The sequence below is a fragment of the Oreochromis aureus genome, linkage group 3 (genome assembly GCF_013358895.1).
Source record: "Oreochromis aureus strain Israel breed Guangdong linkage group 3, ZZ_aureus, whole genome shotgun sequence".
Lineage (NCBI taxonomy): Eukaryota > Metazoa > Chordata > Actinopteri > Cichliformes > Cichlidae > Oreochromis > Oreochromis aureus.
In genome coordinates this window covers 123,939,266-123,948,186 of record NC_052944.1, presented here as the reverse complement: position 1 = coordinate 123,948,186, position 8,921 = coordinate 123,939,266, and the positions used below count along the sequence as shown (strand labels likewise).

The 8,921-nt window shown below is 40.7% G+C and overlaps 1 long non-coding RNA gene and 1 pseudogene across 1 annotated transcript; one reads left to right on the top strand and one right to left on the bottom strand.

The window, feature by feature from the left end:
• The first annotated feature begins 237 nt into the window (after nt 1-237).
• LOC120438022 lies at nt 238-6,591 on the top strand (annotated as a pseudogene).
• On the bottom strand, nt 2,541-4,032 carry LOC120438027. The gene is made up of 3 exons (XR_005611603.1): nt 3,958-4,032; nt 3,796-3,866; nt 2,541-2,976 (listed from the first exon to the last, which is right to left on the bottom strand). It is a non-coding gene; the product is annotated as an uncharacterized LOC120438027 (long non-coding RNA).
• Nucleotides 6,592-8,921: the final 2,330 nt, after the last annotated feature.

Genomic DNA, 8,921 nt, shown 5'->3' with positions numbered 1-8,921 from the left:
CTTAATCTGGACACAGCCTCAATCTGCTGTGGAAAAAGGAAATCCAGGTGAGTTTCTTCTGATCACCCAAGGCCGTCATTACTGTGTGAACTTTACCCACACACCACTCCTCACTCCTCCACCCACTGCACACAGTCACTGAGTACAGACCAGCTGTTTCCTGTAAAGGGAGAGGAAGGAAGAGGCGGAACAAAAACGAGAAGTTCAGCTTCATTTGCCAGAAGTGAAAGTGTGAGAGAGCAGCAGCAGAGCTGCAGTTGAGTCCTGTTTGTCTCTAAAAGAAGATTCTATCAGGTTTCTCTCAGCAACAGTGGTGAGTGCAGCTGATCACACTTCCTGTTTCTACACAAATCTTCACTCTGTTCACTTCATCAGGGCTCTAGAGTGCCATTTCTCAATGGTGTGACTAAAAAACATCCTAGGTTTTACTGGTGCGACCAGCCATTCGAGTAAAAGAAAAAGTCTCTGCAACTCTGAAAGTGTCCGTGTGGTCAACAACAGACACACATTATGCCCATTTCATGGTCGAAACCAATCAGAGATAGTCACGTCTGTGATTGGTCCATATATTCCTGTAGGCCAACGTGTGTGGGCTCGTTTGAAAGTGCAGGCGGATAGAGAGAGGTGAGTAGCCTGGGCCTGATGGAAGTGGATGTAGCTGTGGGTAATGAGAAAAGAAAGTGGCTTGACACTGACAACATGATGCACTGCATTTACTGTGGTGAGTGTGGAAAGACCATGGCCAGTCTTGTGCCAAGGTAGGTATCCCTGACATAATTAGTTTCCCCTGCGTCGCTGGGCAGGGAGAGCAGATCCAACTGACTCCGCCTCCGCTACAACCAACTAGATAAAGTTAAATTTAGTTTAGTGAAAACGTGAAAAATGAGAGTGACCGTTCAGTTTGTGGGTTACAAAAGAATGTGACACATCTATTGATCTCACGTGTTATCAGATGGGATTATTTCAACAAACAGTTTGACTAATAATTATTTGTATCCTTCTTTAACTGTGCAGAACTGTAATGAGCTAAAACCTTATTGTCATTCTAAGAAGTTTTTTTCAAGTGGGTGGCTGTAGCTCAGTTGTATAAAGCGCTTTGAGTGCTCAGGCAGAGTAGAAAAGCGCTATTCAATTCAATTCAATTTTATTTATATAGCGCCAAATCACAACAACAGTCGCCTCAAGGCGCTTTATATTGTACAGTAGAAACAGAGAAAAACACAACAATCATATGACCCCCTATGAGCAAGCACTTTGGTGACAGTGGGAAGGAAAAACTCCCTTTAACAGGAAGAAACCTCCGGCAGAACCAGGCTCAGGGAGGGCGGGCCATCTGCTGTGATTGGTTGGGGTGAGAGATGGAAAACAGGATAAAGACATGCTGTGGAAGAGAGACAGAGATTAATAACAGATATGATTCGATGCAGAGAGGTCTATTAACACATAGTGAGTGAGAAAGGTGACTGGAAAGGAAAACCTCAATGCATCATGGGAATCCCGGCAGCCTCACGTCTATTGCAGCATAACTAAGGGAGGATTCAGGGTCACCTGGTCCAGCCCTAACTATATGCTTTAGCAAAAAGGAAAGTTTGAAGCCTAATCTTGAAAGTAGAGATAGTGTCTGTCTCCCGAATCCAAACTGGAAGCTGGTTCCACAGAAGAGGGGCCTGAAAACTGAAGGCTCTGCCTCCCATTCTACTTTTAAATACTCTAGGAACAACAAGTAGGCCTGCAGAGCGAGAGCGAAGTGCTCTAAAAATATGCTTTTGCGCCGACCTGTGGGACGTAGACGGGCGTGCCGGAGTGTCTTAAAGAAATATCCACACACCACGACCAAAGGGGATCGTAACACCTTACATATGGAATATGTAACGGTGTGGAGAGATAGTCTCTCACTAAGAGAACCAAGGTTACACCGTAACTGTACGATACAGCTGTCTTAATTAAAGATGAGTTCAGACCAAAAATGATCAACTGCATTAATGCTTTTTCTGAAGTATCAGGTCTGACTTTAAACATAAAATGTGTCCTGTTCAGAGAGGCTTGTGTCCATAAAGAAATCAAAGGTATTCCTGTCAAACAACAAGTGACTTATTTGGGAATGTCAGTCTCAGAGGGTTATCTCTCATTTTTAACATTTAATTCCAAAAATTACAAATATAGATTTGATCTGTGGCTCCTGAGAGATCAATCACTGAAAGGTAGAATCCTTTAATTTAAAACAGAGGACTTATCTCACTTAGTGTATCCTGTAAAAGTCATAGATGTTCCTAAATCATTCATAAAACAGTCGATGCTGCACTTTATAACTTTGTGTGGAAAAATAAATCTCATTTTTTAAACAGATGTGTACTAAATCATCCTGATAATCAAGGGTTTAAATAGGTTCAAGTTCCATATGTAGCACTTACCTGGATTTATATACAGAACCAATGCATAGTTACCAAGGTAATAAGTAATTTGGGCTAGTATCAGAAGATAAAGAACGACTCTTAGAGCTCTGGTACATGAATGGCAGAGAAACCAGACAAACACAGTTGTGTGGCTTAAAAGTGCTTTAGTGATTTTAAGCCTTTTAAAAGGAATTTGTAAACAACACAGTATTACAACAGGTTTAACAAAACTTCCAGTATAAAAATTTCCCCCAAAGTAGCAAAAAAATAGAATAAAATAAAATTGTGCACAAGTAAAACTATTAGTCTTTTTTAAGTCCAAATGGTATCGGTGGGGCCCATGACAAACGGGTGTATTGCAATAGAGTCTGTCCAATGGTAAGAGTGTGTGTGATTGTCTATCCTACCGTACTACTTGTACAGTAGAGGATTGTAGTCCATCAATGTGCAAATGAGTGTGCGTGTGTATGTATATCGTCTCCTAGGATCTTGGGTTGGCTCGCCATCCAGTGAACACTGGAACACTCTGGGTTCTGGAATCGCTGACCTGGTCTTTGGATTCGTCCCATATAAAAAACCTGACCTATAAACAATGGTCAAATATATGTCACGAACAATTTAGGAATAACTCTCACAAATTAAACTAAAGTAGTGTCACAGTGCAGTAACTACTATTCAGATCAGCTATCATCAATTCAATCATCATCAGTTCAATCATCATCAGTTCAATCATGTTGTACAACATTAAAATATCAAGTTTCAAAGTATCAATATCCAAAATTTCACAGTATCAAGGTCCAATACTTATTTGTAACCTGCAGTAACATTAAAGATTATCTACAAGGTTTCAAACATTCAGGAATTATAGTTACCATATAATTCACTTTCATTGTAAACATTAATTACATTCATCAGAATAAACTCACTGTACATATATATCTAATCACAAATAAATAAGTATATTACCCCTTTTAAGAAATGGAATAATATGCAAATGCTTATCAGAAATTGAACAAAGTGCAAACAATCAGGTTCAATAACATGTAAACACAAGGACTCAGTCCACAAATAGGAGTATTAAAATAGACGTGCTTAATCCTGCTTGTACCATAGGCCTACTAGTACAAGTGGAAGTACACTAAAAATTACCTCCAAGTGTTCAATACTGAGTATTCTAAAACAACTGATTGACATTAAAATTAAACAGGAAGCAGGATAAAGTCTGCTTACAATTATCTCTCATAAAGTTATTTTTTAGCTGCTTTAACCATTTACAGCATTTCACATGTTAAATGACTTAGTTAACGATCTAACTAACATAACAGCAGTGCATTTCAGAGACATCCAACAACTGTACCCACACTCCACACATCACGTGTCTGATTAGCCACATTTAGCTTACCGCCGTCGAGTGTATGCTCAGCGTTTACGTGAAGCCACAGCTCAGTAAACCTTCCGGTTTCGCTCTGCCCTCTACGACAACAAGTGCAAAACCATATTTTGTGAAAAATATCAGTTTAGATGGTATTTTTTAACTCGTTAGATGTTAATTTCTCCAGCTTACCGATAGCAAAGTTTTAGTCTGCCTGCTCTGTTCGGCTGTAGAAGCAAGAGACTGCAAACTTGGGAGCTGGCACTAAGGAGGGACAAGAGCTGCATAGAGCTTCACCGATTGGCTGACATGTGAGGAGTGGAGCTCATCAACCCTCTGAGAAAACTTAACCCTTGTTTGACCAGAGCATATCATATATAAATCTGTGTCCCTTCCATGTTTAAATAAATGTATTGATCTCGTTTCACTTTCATTAAACAAGGACAGTAAGAACAGGAACAATGAACATAAAATGTTTTACTTTTTCTTTTCTTTTGTTTGAGATGATTTTAGGAACTGGGTTACACATACATCAGCTTCGATATTCAAGGTAAACTGGATCAAACATGTCATCAGACACAAACATAGATGATGGTGGCTTTATCAAAGTCTTCTTCTCTACAAGCATAAATCTTTGATTTGTACAAACAAATGTATTAAAGACAAAAATAAATCAATGTTTTATGAGAAATGGATACAGAATAATATTAATGATGTATCGCATCAAGTGAATGGAAAAGGTCCTCTTCTTCCTTATCCTGAGTTTGTGACTAAACTTAAAGAAACCTAAAACCTCTTAAAACTTATAGAAGTCCGTACGCTTTTCTTTCCAAGCTTCTTAGACTACTGATGCTTGTTTCTCTGTTTTAAAAGATGAAATTTAATTTGAATTTTGAATGAAATGTATTTCTTTTCTTTCTCTGTCAGAGTGCAGACATGTCTGCTGCCAGCAATCTGAGATCTGAAGATCAGTTTCTGTGCTCCATCTGTCTGGATGTGTTCACTGATCCAGTCAGCACACCATGTGGACACAACTTCTGCAAAACCTGCATCAGTCAGCACTGGGACATGAATCAGAGCTGTAAGTGTCCCATGTGTAACGAGACTTTCAACATTAGACCTCAGCTGAGGGTCAACACCTTCATCTCTGAGGTGGTTGCTCAGTTCAGACATGAAGCTCAGCAGAAAGCCAGCAGCAGCAGCTCAGAGCAACAAGCTGCCAAACCAGGAGAAGTTCCCTGTGACTTCTGCACTGGAACCAAACTGAAGGCCCTGAAGTCCTGCCTGGTGTGTCAGACCTCCTACTGTCAGACTCACCTGGAGCCTCATCTGACAAAGGAAGCTCTGAAAAGACATCAACTGATTGATGTTGTGGAGAACCTGGAAGGCAGGATGTGTACGAAGCACGATAAACCTCTGGAGCTGTTCTGTAAGACCGACCAGACATGTGTCTGCGTGCTCTGCCCTGTTTTAGACCACAAGAACCACAAGTTTGTTCCTCTGAGAGAAGAATATGAAGGAAAGAAGACAGAGCTGGAGACGACAGAGGCTGAGATTCAGCAGATGATCCAGAAGAGACGACTGAAGATTCAGGAGATCACAGAGTCGGTGAAGATGAGTAAAGATGCTGCAGACAGACAGAAATCAGAAGGTGTTCAAGTCTTCACTGCTCTGAAGGAGTCTGTTGAGAGACGCCTGAAAAAGTTCATAAAGGAGATTGAAGACAAACAGGAAACTACAGAGAAACAGGCTGAAGGTCTCATCAAAGATCTGGAACAGGAAATCTCTGAGCTGATGGAGAGAAGTTCTAAGGTGGAGCAAATCTCATGCTCTGAAAACCACCTCCACCTCCTCCAAAGTTTCTCCTCCCTGAAAGCTGCTCCACCAACCAAGGACTGGACAGAGGTCAGAGTGCGTCCACCATCATATGAGGGAACTGTGGTGAGAGCTGTGGCTCAGCTGGACGATACAGTCTGGAAATATATGAATGACTTGTTTGATGCTGAGCTGCAGAGGGTCCAACAGTATGCAGTGGATGTGACTCTGGATCCTGATACAGCACAAACTAATCTAATCCTGTCTGATGATGGAAAACAAGTGCACTGTGGTGATGTGAGGAAGAATCTTCCAGACAACCCAGAGAGATTTTCTTACTGTCCTATTGTTTTAGGAGAGCAGAGTTTCTCTTCAGGCAGATTTTACTTTGAGGTTCAGGTTAAAGGAAAGACTAAATGGGATTTAGGAGTGGTCAGAGAGTCAATCAACAGGAAGGGAAACATCACACTGAGTCCTCAGAATGGTTTCTGGACTGTAGTGCTGAGAAATGGAAATGAGTACATAGCATGTGCTGACCCTCCAGTCCGTCTCTTTCTTCTTCCTGGTCCTGAGAAGGTGGGGTGTTTGTGGATTATGAGGAGGGTCTGGTCTCCTTTTATGATGTAGGTGCTGCAGCTCTGATGTACTCCTTTACTGGCTGCTCCTTCACTCACAAACTCCACCCATTCTTCTGTCCAAGTCTAAGTTATTGTGGTAAAAACTCTGCACCTCTAATCATCTGTCCTGTCAATCAAACAACATCAACGACTGGTTTTATTTGATGAACTGATTGATTTTTATTGAAGGGAAGAAATGAACATATTGAGTGTAAATACTCTACAGTGTCTGAATTGACCTAGCTAGAAGTCTGACTAGCTATCTAAACAGCTAAACATGAACCCAGAAACTCCAAAAAGTAGATGAGCTCTTAAGAAGTTTACTGGTTATTTCATTTTCTGAAACTGCAACAATAAAGGGAATGTGCACTTTCTGTGCTCAGAAAGTGAGGACAGTGAGCTTTATTGTAAAGTAAAAACATTGACTATGATCATATAAATGCACACAAACACATCTCTCACACATATGCAAATGCATTATATTGCCTGAAAAAATGGGCTAGAGGCAACGAATGAAAATGAAGAGTTTTATTGTATGAATAAATTTTAAAAGTAGAACAAACAATCAAATATGCTTCTTAACATATTCATGCACATACAAGTATATTTTAATATACATTTATTTCACTATAAACATGTAAAATAGTGATCTTTATCTTGCCTCCTAATGGAGATGTCTCTCATGTAGTGCAGCTTGCAGAAAGGGGTCCTCCCCAAAAAATGAAAGTCACACCACCTTCAACTCATCATTTTATTGGAAAGAGATGTGTCTGGTAGCATTATTTGAAAAAAAATAATGCTGTTGGTGTTTTTTGAAGGGCCAGTGTAAGGCATGAAAATGTGGTTTGTTGCCTCAGGGCATTGCTATGCTGTAGAGGGTTAAGTTATTTAGCCAGACTGAAACTGTGCAGAACAGGAAGCTTTGTGCAGAGTTGCAGAGGACATCGCCTATTTTTATGCTGCTAAGAGAGAATAACAGGAAACAGCTTGGGGTGAAAGAGTGTTGAGACTGTAAGTGAGGTGCCTTAGAGGGGGAAGTTAGCTGTGTATTTCCTCTTTGAGATCTACCGGACTGCACTTTGGGTGGTGTCGGGTGGATCTACCACATATGTGCTTAATAAATATTTGTTTTTGACTGGACCTGCTCTGAGTATTGGTTATTTATTCTCAGCACATCAAAATGAATTGGAACAGGCACTTGGCCAGAGGTGGTGCTGGTTGACTCGACTCCATTTGACTGCACACAAAGTAAACTGCACGCTTTAATTGTGAAGCAGAAACGCTGAAATCGGAGAAATAAAACATACGAGGGGAACAATAACAAAGACAAGATTTACTCTTGCTGTCCTGTGAACAACATCGGCGTGGTGTTAATTGTTTGCTGTTTTCGCGATTACGTCACGCATGAGAATATCACCAGGTAAACTCACGACATTTTAAAACATTTTGCTGTTCAACAGCATGAAGACTGACAGAGTGTGTTTGAGGTAACCTCACAAGTGTCACAGATGGCACATTTGGTGTTTATTTGCTGTTTTGTCTGTAGCGGCTCCTGCAAAGCAAGTCTACCACACATCTGTTTGACCAACGCCAGTTAATCTGCAACACCACCTAATCTGGAACACCGGCTTCTTTGCTGTTCCGCTGCGTGTTGTTGTTTTGGTGATGTATCTTTCGTCGACCAGACGATTGGTCGTCTACAGTGGGATTCAGCGCTCCTATCGGCCCGAGTCTACAGTGTCTACACTCACCGTAGATTCCGGGCCAATAATCTGGGTCCAAAACTCCGTCTCCATGAAAAGATGCAGTGCTTGAAATGTTTGATGGATGTTACCGTTTGAAAGCTTCAGTAACAAAACAAAGAAACCCCAAGAAACATCAGCCGTCTTCTTCAGGTCCTAAAGTCAAACGAACACTGCAGCATCACTGAGAGTTACAAACTGACTAAATTCTTTCATCTCTAATAAAATGATCAGCGTTGCTGCTTTACCAGGTGTAACAATTAAGTTTAACATCCAGGCATCCATGAAAACAGAATTTGTTGCATTTAACAGAGTTAGAAGTTAGAAGAAGCTAAACATGATATGTAATTTTCTGACTGAGAAATTTCTGAAAAAATTCAAGCGTGCAGCACTGCTATCACTTCCGACATAAATGAAGAAAACTAAACAGCAGTGACATTGGTAGGGTTACTGAAGCTAGCTGGTATATAATGATGTGCTATGTGATCACTAGCATAACAGCATAACACAAACACCGTGAAGCTGGAGGATGAATGCTAACTTTTTTCTAATTGATAAAAGTTTACACAAGGGTTCCTGACGGTTAGAGACAAATGCAATCGCATGGCAGGATGCTGTAAACCAGGGGTCTCAAACTTGCAGCCCATGTCACCTCTACTTGCGGCCCACATTTTGATGTGAAGAAATGTTTTACCAAATTATTATTCAAAAAATGATTTAATATGAAGGCAATATGAGCAGAGTGTTAAGCAGGCATGGCCCTTTCAGACTGTAGCCTCATGGGTGGTGTAGTCCTTGCTCCAGGAAGAACATGTGGGACTGCCCCTCCATCTGTGTGTGTGAGCACAAGGGAGAGAGAAAAATATGAAAAGTATGAGGTGCTACCGCCCAGAAAAGGGAGATGGAAGCATGTAAATATAATAATAACCACTGCAGCCAAAAAGAGTGCCTCACGATACAAGTTGTAAGTAAGCTATTAAGA